The sequence below is a fragment of the Protopterus annectens genome, chromosome 6.part0 (genome assembly GCF_019279795.1).
Source record: "Protopterus annectens isolate FY-2018-M chromosome 6.part0, PAN1.0, whole genome shotgun sequence".
NCBI classification, from domain to species: Eukaryota; Metazoa; Chordata; order Ceratodontiformes; family Protopteridae; genus Protopterus; species Protopterus annectens.
The window spans coordinates 1,761,517,646-1,761,537,522 of record NC_056737.1 but is presented as its reverse complement, the minus strand read 5'-3'; positions in this window follow the sequence as shown (position 1 = coordinate 1,761,537,522).

Sequence of the window (19,877 nt, the reverse complement as noted above, 5' to 3'; positions counted from 1 at the left end):
AGACCATGGCCTTCAATTTCAATGGCAAGAACACTGTCTTGTCCTAACTAGCCTTTACACTAGGTGCTTTATCAGAGATTATTAGACTTATCAAATACCTCAAGAACTTCATGTAAATAACAGACAGATCAAGATAGCTGTGCAATATAATCATCTGCATAGTATGTGTCAGTCACTGCCTCATAGCCTCCTGTCCTAGAAAGAGGACATTCCAGTCTCAGTAGTGTTACTAAATAATATATGTTGAGTAGTTCAACACAGAAGAAATAGCGTACATAAGAGGGGCACTTGCCATTGCACTTTTCTTTAAAACAGACATGTCATTAATTGATACATAGGTTGAGTATAATAAACATTGACATACCTTAAAAAAGTCCCATGAAATTCCATAAGAATGTAATTTTGTACAAATAAAATCCTAGCAAGTGGGATTGTGAATACCAGCAAAGTGGAGGGTTTTATTTTACTGCTTTCTTGGTCTCTCAAGCTAATAATTAAATATTTCTACAACTATGTGGATATTAAGGATCTTTAACTGCTTTGGAAAAGGTAACAGTTGAAGCTGAATGGACAGAAGAATGTCATGATTCCTTAATTATAGCTTCATCAAACAATTTAAGAAGGCATTTCCCTAATTATTGCTTTAAATATTTGTAAGCATCTATAGGAATGCCATCAAGACCATGGACTTATCCTAACATAAGGAAGTCACTGACTTGATATAGCTTTACCTCCATGGTAGGTATGGTCAGCCATTTAGGCCACTCAGTGTTAGCTAATAAGGACTTGCCAACCAACAGTTGCCTTCCTAAATAATATGAAAATAACTGTTTGCAAAAGAATATGTGATATTATTAAAACATTGGGGAATATTTAGACTGATCTTATAAATCTCAAAAAAGTGTGTTCTGGGAGCATCTCTTTCAGGAGACTAGCTAGGACCTTATGTGATTTTAAGTTGTATTCCCAAAAATCTTCCTAAAGCTCTTCTCTTGTTTATCAGCTGAAGCTTGCTGTAAAAAACAGATTATTTTCTGACTGACTGTAACTGTACATTAGGTCCTTGCACCATCATATTCCCTCTTGTACTTCCTTTTTAAGACATTAACCTTAGACTCAAGCACTGTCTTCTTTTAGTCATGGTGAAGCCTCTGTCTACCTTTCCCAGTGATGTGATCTTTAAAAAGATATTTTAATGTCTCCCATTTAGCTAACATCAAAGCATGTGACTCTTTTAGCTAACCCTAAGGCATAGAGGGATGAAGCCCTTACTGTGCCATAGAAGACCAATTTGCTTTGCACCACAAGAACTGGGGTGATATGCTGTGGAATGAGGAAGTGAGTGGTGACTGTTATAAGACACATTATGGGGGTAGTAAGAAGGTTGCACCCATTGACCATGAGCCTTGGAAACACATATTACCACATGGGCACACACAGATCAACCCCACATTCGTGTGTGTGTGTGTGTGTGTGTGGGTGGAGTGTGTGTGGGGGGTGTCTGGGTGTGTGTGTGTGTGTGTGGAGGTATTAAAACTTTCCCAAGACTCGGAAGGAATGTGGAGCTGGTCTTGTCTAGGAGATGCAATAGTTGGCTTCATCCCTATAACTTGATTTGCATTGCTGAAGGAATGAATGTGCCAGCTGAACTTTCTGTGCAGGAATGAATGGGCAGCGAGGATATGCATAACCTGGGTGACATAACACTCACCTCTACAGAATGAACAGCCAGACTATGTTCTGACATTAAAGCCATCAGTCATAGTCTGGTGGAAGTGGGGACAAGTACTTTCTTAAGTACTGTCCATAAATTTATAATCCAGCTGCTCAGATGATTAATATCCCCATTCCTCTTTATTAGTAAGGTATCCAGTGTCTATTGCACTTTCATATCTGACAAATGTATTTTGTTGAGGTAATTAATATTTTTGTAAGATAACAGAGTTGAGGTAATATTTTCTTTCTCAGCAACATTTAGCAATAGTGATCTTCTCATGAAAAAGTGAATACAGCAAAAAAAAATAAAATCCCTTTTCTAAGGGTGTCTTATATGCCAGCAATCAATAAATGACAGGTTTTTCTGGAGTTAAAGCAGTGAGACCATATGTCCATGCAGTTGTGCCTCTCATGTATGATCTTGTTGAAAATGAATCACAAAACCAATATTAAAATCTTTTCCATTTACAAGTGGATTGTGCCCATCTCAGGTGATATCTATATTTACTTCAAAGCACCCAAACAACATGGGATTGCCTGAATCCTCTGAGGTACTGGAGGAAGAAGTAAATGGACCCAGAGAAGGAGATTTTGAGTCTTTAGATTTTGGCGATTTAGTTCAAGATAAGTCTCTAAGAATGCGAATAGAAGCAATCCCATTAGTATTATTTATTTTTTTCTTTCAACAAGTGCCCTGGGGATAAACCCATGACAGATTGCACAGTCTTCCTGTAAATGAAAATGACCAAGGCAATATACACACAAAGTGTAGGCATCGGATACAGGAGTTTTATGCCCACACTTGAAACATTTTTTGAACCCAGCTGGGCCTTTCTCTGCCATAGTTAGAAGACGCAAAAGATAGTATATACATTATCAAACAAAAAACAGCACTTATAAATTAAACTTTTGTGTTTTTTTAAGAATAAAAAAACAAAAGTATTACCAACAATGGTATTAAAAAATCTACAGCAGCAAGGGAAAGGAATACTAGCAATATTATTCACTGAGCAAAATGTACAGAATTAAGAAAAAAATTAAATAAAGATAATATTAATAAAGGTGAAAAAGATAAGGGTTAGAAAGGATCTGAGAAAAGTAAGGTTTTAACTTACAAGAACCACAAAATCAGTAAATTGAACACATCTGCTTGAGAGCAGTGGTAACTATATCTTTTGCATAAAGCAGCAAACAAGATCTGAGGTACCTGGGTTTGATGCATTATGGGTAATGGAGAAGCTCGAGAGTTTTTGGTTGCCACGAGCTTTAGCAACAGCTGAGTCGGATCCAAGGGATCGGATCTGACCCGATTACTTCATGATAGAATGAAAATTGACAACATCAATTCACTAAATGCTAAATAAATGTGTTTTAGTAAACCCTGAATGCAGATGAGTTATTAGGTTCAGGAATTCAGGTTTTTGTAAAGAAAGTCATAGTGAGATAGTCAGATTTAACAAGGTGTGAGATAATAGGTGGGGTAGTGCAATGGGGAAACATTTTGAGAACAATATCAAAAAGATTAACACCTCTGGTTGATAAGAAATAACTTAATTAAATGTGTTGGCATTTACAAAGTCCAGAAATCTGTAGGCATATCTGCTGTTTTTAGCATAAATTTGCCACTTTATGTTGAAGTCATTCATAAAAAATATATTCCATTTAATGGGTAACCTTTCAAAGTGTTAATGTATACTGCATGCACTGAATGGGTCATAGACAGGATTATATAACTTTCTATAATGTGATAATTTTATTTAGTGTAACTAGAGTGTCAACCAGTTTAAGATGTGTATAATTTGGAATCCGGTGAGAGACAATGTAAATAGATTTCAGCCTCTTAGTTCTACAAATCTGAACAAAGCTTAACAAAATCGGGGACAAAGGCCCAAAAATAGGGACAGATTTTAAATATTGCTTATATATAGGAAGTTGACAGTATAACAAGATTTGTGTTAACATGCATTTTTCTGAAGGATTTTCTGAAACTCAAATGTATATCATTATTTAGTGGCTTCAATCATCAGATCATCACAGTGATTTGTCAAAAAATCACAAATTGTATGATGAACAGATGAAACATATGAGGGAAAAATCTAGACATTCTGTGAAAATCTGGAGAGTTAAAAGGTATGATAATTGGGTTAAGATTAAATATCAAAACTCCTCCACAGTTGCAGATGGATTCAAATGTATTAAAGGAATTGTTCTCTAGACGTGAGAGGTTGCTGCCACCACACTAGAGCCAGGTTTCTGCAATAACACAAGATGTCTGCAATGGCACAGTGTCATTTTCTTTAGTGATTTCCTCACTGACAAGTGTTTCAACATCTTCAACATTTTTTCTGCAGTTCCTATGTCAGCATAACCTAGAATTTCCACAGATTTTTTCAGTTTCATATTTTTCAGTCTCTACACAGAAATACACTTTTTATTTTATTTTATATCATTTATTTGTTCAGCTCTTTATTTATTATTTATTTACTTATATATTTACTTACGTATTTATTTGTAACTGTGGGTGCTTTAAATGACTCCTTATGGTCATAATATTCACCTTAAATTAGACTTCATCCTCAGATTATGTAACAATTTTCAGCCATTGGGGGATTTGCTGGAGGAATCTCACACTGAAGATAAAATAGATTTTACTATGCAGGTCCCACTTGTAAGTGATGAGTGAAGTAGAAAAATAACAGGATTGGGTGACGTTCTTAAATTCATGTGTGTAAATGAAAGGGAGCTGCCATCTTGATTGCACTGTAAATATTTCTTGGCAGTGTCCTTTTATGAGTATTATTTTTGCTTTTTACATGTGTCTTGGGGGCTTTCTTGGGGTTATTCTCTCTTTAGTCCTAGAGCAGAGAGCATACATAGCAACCTCTTAGAGTAAGAAATCTGAACAAATCCATAAATAAAAGTGGGACACAGGCCCAAAAATAGGGACAAGATTTCAATATTGTTCTTACAAACTTAGAAAGTTGATAGAATAGCAGGTTTTGCATTAGCATGAATTTTCTAAAGGGTATGAAGTCTGAAGCTCAAATGTCTGTCATTATTTTTTAACTTTATTCTTTAATGATTTGCCACTAATTTTCCAAAAATAAAACACAATTTTAAGAAAAACGGACCAAAAATATGAGTCAAAAATCTGGACATTCTGCGAAAATCTGTTCAGTTGAGAGGTATGGGAGGTATGTTTTTAGTTTGGGACATATTGTGTTTCAAATGATAGTGAGTGTAGTCAAGTTTATTATTGCTTACATATGTCATTCAGGTTAGTGTTTGTCATTCCTGTGCAATTATTTTAGATTTAAGCAGGCAATGGCAATGGAAAAATTAGTTGTTTTATAGCCTTAACTGCACTTAGCCTCTCACATGTTCTATCCCACACAGAGGCAAAGTGCAGTGGTTTAGGAGACTCATTATCTTCTGCTTATGAAGAGTCTTAATTACTGCAGATACTACTACAACTTGTCTAAACAGTACTTTGGCAATGGTTTTCAATAGTGGATGAATGTTAACATTTTTCTATGACAAACTTAATTTTGCAGGGTAGCGCCTATCTCCCCTCTGTCACTTACGTATGGCATGGTTTCACTTATATTTAGTAGTAACATTTTCATTTTAGAGTATTACCTGTTTGGCAATATCACTTGAAGAGGTGGGTCAGACTGTACTTTCCTCTAAAGCTCTTTCATTTAGAAGTTTATATATTAGATCGTAGAGTTGGAGAAATTCCTAAGAGTGGTGATTTAATGTGGTTTTCCATTAAGGCTCTTAGATTGGTCAGTAATTCAACAGATACTACAAATTACCCATGTGCTTGAGTGTTTTTTTTTTTTTTGTCAATACAGTGTTGTACTAACAGATGACTGTGTACTACACCAATGATTATTTTGTTATGTTGCTTATGACAGTTTGAGGAATCTGTTTACATCTCATAAAATCTGCATTAAGTTGAAGTACTTTGCTAATTCTTTTCTCTAATGATTGTGTAATTGGTGTGCACACTGTGTGTTTTTTACATTTGTCATTCTTAGAATTATTCATTTCTTCCTTTATATTTTAGTATACTTTAACTCTGATATTAATACAGCAGCTCTCATGTAGTGCTATAAAAATGTTTGCTTCTCTTCTAATTGAATCAGTAATAGAATTTTCCTTCAATTATTTGATTTTTCTATATAGGTGAGGCTGGTGTTGCTTTATCTGTTTATTGCCTTTTCCATCTATGGCTTTGAGTTCCCCTTAGGCTATAAGCTATCAAAATCTTTCTGTTTTGTTTGGCAATTGTGAGAGATCAATTAAATATCTGTTTCTAGTGACTGTGTTTACTACTTGTTGAACTGTATGAATTACTCACAGAAATATATCAATATTAATATACTGTTATTGACAATGAACTTTGCACATCTTTTGCAGTACATTAGCATGACCCCTGCAAATAATTACTTCGGATGTAAGAAGAATATTACATCCATTTTCTCAGTATCCTTTCTTAAATCTCAGTTTGTATATCCACAGGTGCCTGTCTTCAAAAGTAACACAAACACTTCACTTCTAGAGCCTGTTCCCACCATCATATATTTTCTAGATCTTGGCTCCTACACTGTTCTCCCTGTCTCCCTCACTTATTTTGTTTCTACTCAGTACAGTCTACCTTACTCACTAACTACATTATTTAGCATCCTCTTTTTCAATTAATCTAGATTAGCAAGTTACAACTTTGAACAGGGGGCTCAGTAAAAGAATTAATTATAGGCTTCCCACATTACACCTAATTAATGAATGAATGACTGTTTTTTTTTACTGGCTTGGTCATTTTAAAACACCATTGACATCATTTGAGTAGTTAACTGTGTATTTGGCAAGGATTCCATATTCAATATTTTTATGACACAGAAGCATGGTAAATCTAGTAACAATATGAAGGCCTAATCAGGACTCCCATGGGATATGGCTGGCTCTTCCACACAAAGCATGAAGAAATCTACTTTACTGAGATCTCCTGTGTAGGAAAAAATACTGAGCTTATTATCACCAGGTGCAAAAACCTCCTTAGATTTATAATAATCCAAAGAGCAACCATCAGTTTTGCCTAATAACTGCTCAATATAAAGTATGGCATCTCTTTCAGCTGTGGAATGAAAGGACTTAATATTTTGTATTAAATATTTCTTCAATAACATTGGTAGTTTTTTTATAGGTCATTTTAGCAACTGAATTTACATTTGACTTTTATTTGTTACCCCTTAGATCTAATTATGATGGAGCTCCAAAATATTAACTTGGTTCTTACCTCTTATATCAAGAGGCTATGTAAGGTGAAAGGGATGGTTATCTCTCACTCTGACAATTTGCTGAGTGCAGATAACTCACTGATGTCAGTGGATTTTTGTTTGTCAGCAGTAGTGGCATCTCTTGATTTGCTGGAGAGTTGAGTGGCAGACTAGTAGGAAAGGGATTGAAAGAAGAATATTTGTATATATGGTATTCCAGAAAATGAGGAGAATATGGTCTGCCTTGCTTATGTCCACTCACTTCTGAAATAATTTACTGACATATGTCTGATGGAAGTCAGCACTTAGAGGGCATATTGTGCATTTTACCTCAGGCATTGAGATCACTTATGCCATGTCTACTTTTGGTAAGACTCTCTGGATAGAGTTTAAATGGATTTTGCATACATTTTTCCTCCTGGGTAAGTTTGCCAGTTAAGGAAAAACTGGGTCTGTTGTGACCATAACTTTTTTGTCAGAAACTAGGTGGAAATTATCAACTTTTATTTCAGTGATTATAATATGTCATCAGAATCAATGGAGGTTCAAACTTCTTTACCCTGTAACCTTGAAAGTTTTTTTACTGTGAGGGTTTCTTTCCTGAAGGAGGTAGAGTGGAAATAAAAAAAACTTATGATGGTTCTTAGGTGGTGCAGGATGCTGGGTCTTCATCAGCTCAATTCAGACACATTTCATGGCAGAACAACCTTTTTCTTTCTTTAGGAAGTTTATATAGGAAGCCACGGTGGTGCATCAGCAGCGTTATCACCTCACAGCAAGAGGTACTCCCGTTCGATTCTCGGCTGGAGCGTCTTCTGTGTGGAGTCTGCATGTCCTCCCCGTGTTCGAAAGACATGCGTGAATGGTCATGCCTTCGTTGAAGGTTGGGTGTCGGGCTGCCAACTCAACACTGTAAAAATCTGCTGCCAATCATTAGCAGACCGGAGTTCCACTGTGGCAAACCCTAACCGGGAAAAGCCGAAGGAAGTATATATAGGGCAGACAAGGGACTGCATCAGAGGTGACAAAGACTGTATCATCAAACATTTAGTCTGTTTCTCTGACATTATCGATATTATTTGTTCTTCCTTATGGGATTGGTATTCAATGGTTTGAGCCTAGTCTGATTAGCTTGAATTGCTTCTCTTTTGGGTTAAAGAGTTTCCAAATTGATTATTTGCTTATTTTTGATCAATGGGTAATATGTTGTGTTGGGTTAGACAGTGACTATACTTTATTGAACTGTTTGCCTGTTTTCATTATTATACTGATCCTTGGCAGCACTGAATTACTATGTGAATTGGAATTATTGTCATCTTGAATTAAGACTGATACATGCAACTGTTGAAATGCCAGTTGCTCCTTGGTCCCCACTGGTTTTCCAGTTGAGCAAACTATGGGAAGGAATTATGGCTCACTGTACCCTGCTTCATCATGAAGGATTAAATATAAGCTTTATGTGGCCAGTTTTTGAACTTGGAATACCGATACATTTATTTCTTCATTGTTTTTATTTCCACAAAGCAGAAGACTTGCTCAAAAATGTATGTCTTATTTTGCCCATAGTGTGAAATTATCAGGGGAAATCTTACAACCTTTTACTTTAATTTTCCTAGAGATATGTTGGTATGGACTAATCTAATTATAATAAAGTGTCTCAACTGAATGATCTCTCTCAATTGTTATTGCAATATGCTCAAATTAATTTGAATATGATAAGCTAGAGGTGGCCATGGTGGGAGTATATTCTGCATTTGTTTGTAGAGATGTTTGTTTTTTCTCCTCATTGTATACTTTTGGCCTCCAAACACTAGTCCTGATTCTCCCATTCTAAAAGAAGTACTGTGTCTTCTCCTTAGGAGTGTAGTTTAGTTATTTCTTTCTAAGCAGTAGTACTGTTGAATATTTGCATTTGGCTTATAGGTTTGGGCTGAGGTTTGGGAAAATTGTACTTTGAACTCTTGGCTGAGTGATTTGCCTTATCTGTGGTCAGCTATTTCCTGAAGTGAGCAGGGATGTTAAAGTGTTCCATAGGATGAAGATATCCCCTCTTTAGGGTACAACCATAGAATTGAGGAGGTTTTGGCTTAGCAGAAAGTTGCCTCTCTGTCAATGCATTAGCAGTTGCCAATGAATAGGCCAGTAACGAGGAAAGACGTTTTTCTTGCACTTAGTGAACAGATAAAAGGGAAAACTTCCAGATTGAATGGAATGTCAAAGTTTCTGTGGTGGATAGGGATAAATTTATACATAATATCACTAGGAAAGTGAGCAATGTCTTGACTAGTGGTGTTCCCACTCTTTCCTGGAAGATAGTTGCAGTGTTGCTTATATTGAAGTCTGAAAAGTATCGATTACTTGTAGGAATTTATAGGTCTATTTCAATCCTAAATCATGGCTAGAAACTCTTTATAGTTATTATTGCGAGGAGCGTGGTGATTATTGTGAGGAGTGTGGTGCCCCTTATCTCTTGATTAGTTCATTAGGACCAAACAGGTCTTGTAATGTGCAAGAAAATATTTGACAACATAATTAAAATCTCCCTTATATTAAAGTTGGCAACAGGTTAGTTAAGACTGTATTGCCTGCAAGTTTTTATGTAACATAGACATTTGACAGAGGCACCTGGGACATTTTTTTAATGTCTAACAATTTTGTGTTTCCTTGTTAAGTTGGTTACTTACTTGAGAAGACTGTATATGAAGTCATTGGATTGCATAAAAAATGTTCTAGATTGTCTTGTACTACCAAGCTGTTTCATGGAACCAGACAGGGGTGCTTCCTTTCATCATTGTTCCTTGCTCAATATATTTAGCCTATGGCAGCCAGAATAAGAAACATTTCTTCAAGGAGTGTGGCATAAGTAGGCATCAGCAAAACCTCTCATTGTATGTAAATGATTTGTTTTTGGTGGACCCAGCGTTGGAGCTTTCATTGCTCCTGAGGGAGTTGAAGGGAACTGGGGACATGATAGGCTATGGGTAGAATACTGGAAAATATAGGTGGCCAGAGATTTTTACCAAACATCCACCCATTCATAGCAAAAATCAACAAGATAACTCACTGAGACCTAATGTTTGACCCTTCTTTGATTACATCATTGGGAAAAGTATGAGACTGTAAATAAGGTAAAAATTATTTTAGTGCATATGTTTAAATTTTTATCAAAAGGTTCAAGCTGTTTCTTGGTTTGTCCTCCAACTGGTGATTCATGCATCACAGGAGATTCCCATTTCCCTGTCCAATCATTTTTTTGAATTTTTTAAGGAGGATCATTATAAATGTTCTGTGGAATGGAGATAAATACCATCTTCAGTGGCAGTTGATTACTTTTCTTTCCACTATGAGAGTGGTTAGTCTTCCTAATTTTGACTTGCATAGCAAAGCTGGTAAACATAAATTACTTCAAAGATTGCTGAATTCAAGTATTTCCTTTATTTGGAAATTGACTCTGTTGAGAGTAAAGATGGGTTTTTAAATTGGGCTAAGGGGTGCCCTAAGGCCTTCCTGGCACACTACAGGAGCAGCTGTTTGGAGTTATTGATTTAGTGTTTGAGATGATTGTGGGCACCAGAAATGAGCACTGGTTAGATTATTTGATTATGATCTAAGTTAAAGAAGGTTAGGATATACACTAACATTCTGTTCTTAAGTTTGTTGTTAAAATTCTTATTCTTAAAATCTTGGAACAGAAAATCAAGGGAAATGATTTGATTAATTGACATGACCTTACTAGTGTCTTTGTAGACAGTTGGGAGAGGGAGTCTCTTTCAACACTTTGTTGGAGAAGCTGAAAACCTTAAAGGATGATTTGTCCCACTGGGTGCAGTGGTGGTCTGATATGAGGGTGGGTTCTATTGCTACCCAGGGAATGATTTATGACCTCTGTTGGACTCCAGTGGGGACTGAGATGCAAGTTATATATTAGTATAAGATGTTACGGGAAAGAGAGTTAAGAATTTAGATTTTTCAGGTGAGCTGTCAAGAACTTCTGTTAATTCTAAGGTATTCTTCCAGATCTAGAAGTTATGATTTCTTTCAATGGCAGTGCTTAATAAATATTTTTATACTCCCAACAGCCAGTCTTATTTTTTCCATACATATCTCTTTTATGGTGGTGGTGTGAGAGCTGTAGGGTTGAGGACTGGGTTTGCATATTTTACATAAAGGGACGAAATTCAACAGTGCTGTGGAAATCTTTGGCCTATTAAGATATATATTTTCCTCTTCTTTTTTTCTGATTGGGTTTTATCAGCTCTAAGCTTGGAAAAGCAGAAAAGGAATTGACTTACTCTATTGCTAATGGTGGGAGAGAATGTCCTCACTAGGTCTGGTTGTAGTTTTGGTCAGACCATCTTCACTGTCTTTTTGCAGCTTGCCTGTCTGTTGTGTCCATTTGTTATAAGTTCTAACCATGGTAACTACCAAGAAAAGACTATAACATGGATATTGAACCCAGTAACATCTGGGTTAAGATTATTTCTCTGGAAGCAGCTTGGGATTAATGTTATTATTTTGCACATCTTGGATGACTGTTGGGTCTAGTTGCTAAATGTTCTCTCCATGGTATCTACCAAGAGAAGAATACGGTAAGGGCATGGAGCTCAGCAACATCTGACTAAAGTTACTTCACAGGAAGCAGCTTGAGATTAATGCTATTACATTGCTTCTAGAGACAGAAGGAGCTAAGGATAATTGATTCCTAGCTATGCAACTATGTTGAGACCAACACTATCACCACCACTACTACAGAGATTGCACCTGCAGTAATCACCTCCAAATCTCATAGATGCTAATTACCCTGTGATGTCCCCACTCTGGGGCAGTAATCAAGGAGCCTGACACTGGAGTGGGACATTCACTTGGAACAAAAATGGATACACTCAGTATTTCCAGATGCATTTCTCTGCATCAAGCACAATTTCCCTTAAGTGCATACAGGGAACACACTCAGTCCGAGCTCTGGATTTCTCTCTCTGTCTCAATCCAGGTCCCCAGTAAGACTCCATACTGGGACATCAATAGAGTTGAGTCCACATCTGAGTGTCTAAGCCAAGTCCTGCAGCACTATCTCTGTGAAAATAGTGCTTTGTGTCCCTGCTCCAAGCAGCTGACACATACACTCTTTGAGATTTGATTTTCACACACACACACACACACACACACACACACACACACACACACACACACACACACACACACACACACCTACCCTGGCACAGATTTGCTAGCTATGCCCACTCTGCCCAGAATATAAGGTAGTTACTTCCACCAGACATTCCACAGCCAGCTACTCTAAGGCTCTTACAAAGAGTACCCAATTATACTGTGTACAATTAATACTAATACAAATGGTAGTCTGAGCAACAACAAGGCTTTCAGGTATGGCCAGAGCTGTCACAAAACATATATAAGTACTCTTAGAGATTAAAATATTCTCTAAAATACCAGCCACAATTTAAAGTTTAAATATATTTAATAATAAATAGGAGAACAATGTGAAAGTACTAAATATCTATTTACAGTAAATGCCAGAGTTTCAATCACAGGAAATATTAAAAATAACACATATGAATAGATTCACACAGATACAGAAAAACAGTACTTAACTAATCTCACTATATTTTCCTGACTGATCTAAAGAATTGCTATTCCCTGGTCACTTACTAGAGCAAGGCAAGATGAAGTATGTGAGGGACCCTTCTCTATCAGGTCCCAAAAATAGACTTTTCTAAGACCCCATTCCCACCCAGCATCAAAACACCATTTTAGTTATGGACTACAGAATGACATCACACACATCTGGCCATCTGACTCCCAGCTTCCATGCCTCCCCCATTGCAAGAAAGCACCAGGATCCAACACAGATGTGTCAACAACACAGGGACACAGAACCTTGCCTAGATCCGCTCAGCCCCTGGAAGCCACAAAGCAATCCCAAACCTCCACCCCTCCAGAGTTGCAACCAGTTCACTGATAAAGACAGCACAGAAGGTTTCCTGGTGCTTGTTTTCTCAGACATTCTGTCTCTAGCTGCAATCTGGACTGTAAGACACAATCTCCATGGCCCAAATTAAGTAACTTAATTTCTTACTATTTTTCAAAGCTAGCTGGGACTGAGCCCAACCTCCTCCCCTCCAGTACCCCTTGCTAAAGCATATACATTTAATCAGCTACAATACAGTCAGGACCCACTGGTGGCATACTTTAAACACAAGCAACTTTAAAAACACATATTTCAACACAAGCATCTGCACAAATCAGCCTGACATACAAATGACATAATTCTTCACAAAATTCCTGCCATCTGCACTGGCACATGCCATACATCCACTGCCCCACCTCTTCTGGCATAGCCAGCAAAACCCCACATCAACACCCCCCCCCCCACACACACACACACACACACACACACACACACACACACACACACACACACACACACTCATACACCCACATGTCCACATTAGTAAGCACCTGGAACCATGGATTTGCACTTTCCAGCTGAATCTGTAGCCAGCTTGGTTAAAATAGGCATATTAAGTCAATGTAACAATTGTTTCATGTTTACTGACAATAACCAGCTTCTTGAACTGACTGACACAGTATGTGAGATATGGAGTTATTTAATGCTACTGGGGGCAAAGTTCTCACATGAAGACACTACAGATAATACGCTGATTGACAGTATCACACAACATCACACTTAACCTATCAAACATAGATCAGACCAAAAACATAGACCTACATATGATGAGGTTCTTAAGAGTAACCTAACTAAACCACAAAGGCCTCCCAAATGTAACATAAGAAACAAGTATTTTCAGCAGCTCCATAAGCACAAAACACTGGCAGTACCCACAATACAACATGCATCTTAAAGTCAGTGTTTCAGTCCTAAAATCCATAAGTTAAACCTCCACAAAATCCAGCAGCACAGTCATAGTTAACTCCACTGTGAAACATAGTGATGGACCACTCAATAGGCTTTGCAAGGAAAGGGTCATGTTCAGCTTCCTATCAGGTGCCAGGATTTGCCATATCATACTGACACTCATGTCTTCTCACTACCAGTACATATATGACAGAGTCATAGAGCATGTGGGTGTGAGTGACTTCAATCATATCTTCCTCTACAGTCTGAACAGAGATGTGATGTAGCTCTTGGAATATGTGTCTTGAGTATACCTCTTTACTGTACAATGTCCTTCTTTTTGACTTAAATTATAGCTCTGACCCTCTCAGTCCCTACTAAGACGGGTGACTTTTGGAGAAAAGATGATGAATTACACTTAATACATAATGACAATAATTGGAATTATAGACTTATTTTTAGAAAATGCATATTAATTCACATTCTCTTATTCTACTAATGTCTCAAGTTAATATTGAAAAGTGTTCCTGATTGTCATTGATTATTTATGGATTTGTCTCTGATTCTTTTGAGATTTGTCCATGATTCAGATGAGAGCTGTCTGAGGCAGGTATGAGCCTAGCCTTGAACAGCATTTTAACCAAGAAGGGTGTCACAATACAAACAAAATATTATTGACTTCAACAATTGACAACTTCTAGTGTTACTCAAGGTGAGGGGGTGTTCAATATATATCAGCACTGGATGAGATGGGTGACAGTTCTGACTGCTTTTTCAGGAATGGTCTGACTCTGTCCCTGCAAGGATATTGTATATTGACTAAAACCTTGTCTATCTCCATACTGCCTTTTATAAGCAATGTCAGTCCACAGAGGCTTCCAGCATAACAAAACAAAACCTGGATAACACAACAGTATTGCTGCTCAACACTAGGAACCTTAACAAAAATCTCCATTCTCTGCTATCCATTATTAGTGTGGAAAAAGGGATATATTCTTTGTCATGGAGACCTGGTTTAAGACAATTGACAGCCCCACATCAGTACAGAGATTTATTGCCTATAACATGTTTAGACCCATGGCCCTAGATGAAGGCACTAAATGCAGGGGTGTCACTATATTTGTTAACAAAAAAAAAACACTTCACCTCCAGACTACTTAGAAAAGATAACAACCTGGATCTGCTCTGTGTCCGGCTTATCATTACAAATTCCCTTATCACATTATGGCTAACTATAGGACACCTTCTATGCCCCACTCAGTCTATAACTCCTACCTAACTAGTACAGAGATCCTACACATTAATCCAAACACAATTTTACTAAGGGACTTCAACTACCCATCCATTAATTAGAGGATTTATACATCCTCAATCATGTATGTCTAGATATTTCAAGACTTCATCAATAGAAATTCTCTTGACCAGTTAGTCTGCACCCAAAACAAGGTTGATAAAATCCTGGATTTGGTCCTCACTAACATGGGACAACTGTGCTTGCTAACTGCTTTAACTCCATTCCTAGTCAAATTGAACCACAAATCAGACAAATTTACTTTAGGACTGAAGCCAGAAGAATTTCCCAGTACCTCCATACTCAGAAAGTAAGCCAAGGGTAATCTACTGAAACTGATTTACAACCTGTCTAAATTCAATATCCACTTCCAACTTCTTGACCCCACTGCTTATGTAGAATCCTTTACTGCCAAATTCTATGCAGATGTGAGCAGATGCATAGATACAACTGTCAAGCTCCAAAGAAAACAAAATCCGAAATTTAAAAAGAAAGCCCTGTAACAGCACAGAGATATAAATAGACTCCATAACAAAAGAAGGAAGCTCATTGCAAATAACAATAAATGTAATTCTCAATATGTATATAAAAAAACCCTCCAGACCATGATCAACCAAAGCCAGATATGAGATAAAAATTGCCAAAGCCTTCGCTAAGCCTTGCTTAACTATGTTAGAAACCTTAGAAATAATGCCCAGCTCTCCATACAGATAGTCCTAAGTGATATCACATGCTTGAATCTAGAGGACATAGCTAATGTACTAGTGGCTAAATTCATAGATCTCTTAGCTGCATCTACACCTTCCCCTCCCGGATCTCTCAAGCACAAGTCTTCAATGCACTATCCAAGTCAAGAACACTGCTTCTAGGGAGCCAGATAAAATACTGGGCTGCTCACTGGCCAACCTGAAACAGAACCTGCCAGACCCCTATAGACACTGTTTTGTGTTGATACATTGTGAGTGATCAACTTACTACAGTTAGAGCTACAACCCCAGCAAAATGTTGCTAGAGTTTATATAGTGACTACAGGGAGCACTACAGCACTCAGGGCTTAGTTAAAAAAAATATATTTTTTTACTTTTATACTGTAGCACACTGCTTCTTTGCTACAGTTTAGACCAAAGACAGAGTACTGCAGAGCTCAGGTTTGACCATAAATTTAATACTGTTTTTTAAAAGCTGGTATTGAATTAAAGAGAGAACAGGATCAGCTGATCATATCCCCTCTACATTTTGCACACTAGGCAGTTGCCCCACTTGCCCCATCCTAGCTATGCTACTGTAAATATATATCACAGAATATACAACTTTTTTGGAATTGCCTTATTTTCCACATAAAGCAAAGTAGTTCTCTCACACTATTCAAACATAATCTGGGCAATTATATTAGTAATCAAAAATTCACTCTGCTTTAGCAACCTTATCCCGCATGGATAGGGGCAACATGGAAATATTTTGCTCATCATTAGGTTCTTCTTCTTCTTCATCATCATCATCATCATCATCTGCCTCCTTTTTTCATGTTTTCTATATGGGGCCTGGGTATAGTGTTAACAGTGATCATGTCTCTTGATTTAATGCCAAACTCCTACCTTCTTCGATGCTCATGTCTGACTGTTGCAGATATTCTTTCACCCAATCCATCCAACTATTTGCTGGATGTCCTGATTTCCTCTTACCTTCTTCCTGTCTGTCCCAAATCTTCTTCACCAGATTGTCGTCTTCTTTTCTGTACATGTGTTCTAACCACCATAATCTGTTCTCTGATTTTTTCTGTAATTGAAGCTACTTTGGTTTCTGCTCTTATGTCCTCATTTCTTCATCTGCCCCATGGTGTGCATCCTAACATCCTTCTCAGGCACTTCATTTCCATCACCTCTAACTTCTTCATCTGCTCTGCCTTTACTTCCCAGGTTTCTGTACCATACAGTAGTATTGGTCACACCACTGTCTTGTACATCTTACTTTTCAGCTTCTTTGGCATTCTTCTATAATATACTACACCTTAGACTCTATGCCAGCTCGCAGCAGCCCCTCTGATTCTAGGTTTGACCTCTTCATTCAGACTTCCCTTCTCCTCAACCACCCCTCTTAGACACTTGAACCTGTTTACCTGTTACACTATCTTTCCTTCTTTCTTGATTATCAGCTTCTTCTCACTTTCCCAATTTGCTGCCATTACAACTGTCTTACCTATGCTTAGTTTCATCCCATGGGCCTTCAGTTTTGCATCCCATTCTCCTATCCTTTGCTGAAGTTCTTGCACCAGACTCTGCCTTTAATGCCACATTGTCTGCATACAGCAACTTTGTTGATCTGTCCCCTCCAGTCTGTTTGCTAATGTAGTCCATCACCAGTATGAACAGCACCGGGCACGGAGCTGAATCCTTGTGTACACCCAGTCCCACTGGGAACTCATCTGTGATGCCAAAAACTGTTCATACTTGAGTCATTGGGTCTTTGTACATAACATGCATTAATTCTACCAATGTTTCTGAGACTTAGAACCACAGCAGTACTGCCCAGATCAGATTTCTTGGGACTTTGTCATATGCTTTCTCCAAGTCTGGGAATGCCCAGTTGAAACTTTTCCTCATCTCTAGCTTCTCAACTGGAAACATGGGGTCAGTTGTGCTGAATCCTGATCTGAATCTGAAATGCTTATCTCCCATCTTACATTTTACTACTTTGGATATCTGTTTATCAATCCCCCACTCCAGAACTTTCATGCAATGTGATAGGAGATTGAGGTTAAGGTCTTTGCCTCCCATGCAGATGATACAAGGTTCGATCCTGATCTCCGGCCAATGCCTGCGTGGAGTTTGCATATTCCCCTTATGTCTCTTTGGTGTTCCTTCTACCTCCAAAAAAAAAAAAAGCATGCTGAGTGTTTCCATCTCAAACTCACCAATGCATGGAGCTGTGGGCAGTAGCACAGTCTCTACAGGGTGCCCTAATGTGGGAAGAGTTGTACAGACCAACCACTTTGAGCATCTACTGTGGCGCACAGTATCTTCAAGATAGGAGAACATGAATCACTAACTGTGTGCCATGGCAGGGCTAGTCACTCAACAGTGTAAAATATGGCTCTAGGTGATTCTGTAATGTTGACTAATCAATGGATTATGAGTATTTGAAATATAAGGGCTACAAACTTCTTGGGAATAAATGGCTAGGCATCAAAAGATCCTAATGGGTCAATAGTGTTGCAACTACATATGAATCTATAAACTTATGGCAGCTTAACAGAAATGCTATTACCATTTCAGTCATCTTGAACACACTGCCCTGTGCTTAGAAAGCCAAAGCATTATGGGATACATACACTCTAAAAATGCAACCCTATATAATAGACATAATATGGCAATGGCTAAGGTACATATTCACAAGATAGTCAACTACTCTAGTAGCATATCACTTATGAGGAAAGTAAAAAATGTGACTAGATCAGTACAATGTTAAAGAATTATAATTAAAAAGCCAACTTAAAGATTATGGAACAGAAAAGTTATAAGGTAGGTGAAATGACTACTAGAACCGATTACATATTGTACAGTAGTGAGCAAGGAAAAGTGAATGGATGGACAAAATAACTGTATTTTCAAATAAAGTGATTTTTAATCAGAATTGAAGATGATTCATTATAAATATAGCATTTCTGTATGAGAATGTGTTGCAATGATTTTGTAACTTGGTAGGAAGCATATAAATGGAAACAGAAGTGGGAATATATTTATCACAGAAATAATGTAAGGGCGGATAATGAGGCAAATGCAGTGAAAAACTGAAAATGATGAATGGTTTATAGGAACTTATAAACTGGGATTGTGCTAGCTAAGAAAAGGAACTTCATAAAAAATGAGAAAATGATGAAAGAATGGATGAATAAAAAAGAGATATGTGACTAAGGATGAGAATGATGTCAGTCCTTAACTAGGAAGGTCTGTGAAGAAAGAACTGTCTAGAATGAGTGTTTAACATATGGAATGTATGTATGTAAACTACAAAAGATCAAAAGTTGCAAAAGGGTGATGAAAGCTTAGAAAAGTAGAGAGTGAGACAGATAAAAGTACAGATCCAGCCATTACTATGAATTAGCTTTTCAAAGTATCCCACATTCGTAAGGCTGAAGGGGCTTCTGGCTCTGATGTCTTAACATATCATTATGACAGATAAATAATGGCCAATTGGAGGTGCTTTTGAAAGCATTACAGGAATGATGAATGAAGAGAAGAAAAAATGTTGGCAATTATTTAAAAATTGTTGAGCTTTGTCAAACAACAGGTGCTGACTTTGAGGGAACATGGGCAAAATTCTTGGCTAGGCTTAAAAGGGCTTCCAGGCCAATAGCCTGTTATCATCCTATGAACCTATAAACCTATTGATTATAAGTCTCAGTAAGAATTTGCAATTAACTCCCAGTGATTGTATATGTCACGTAATGTGATCAAGAGTTCATAGTATAAAGAAAAGAAGTACAATTGCTAGTAATTTTTAGAAAACTAATAGATGAAATATAGAATTGTAGGAAAGGTCATTTCATAGTATACAATGGAAACAAAGGATATGATAATATTTTGCTTAGAATACTGATAAATGAAGGACTATAATTCTGGTGAAAGATTTACAGGTAAATGTAAAGTAATATTTTAATACACTATGCAAATGGATATTCTGCTGGAGGAATAAAGAAAAATAATGGAGCATGACA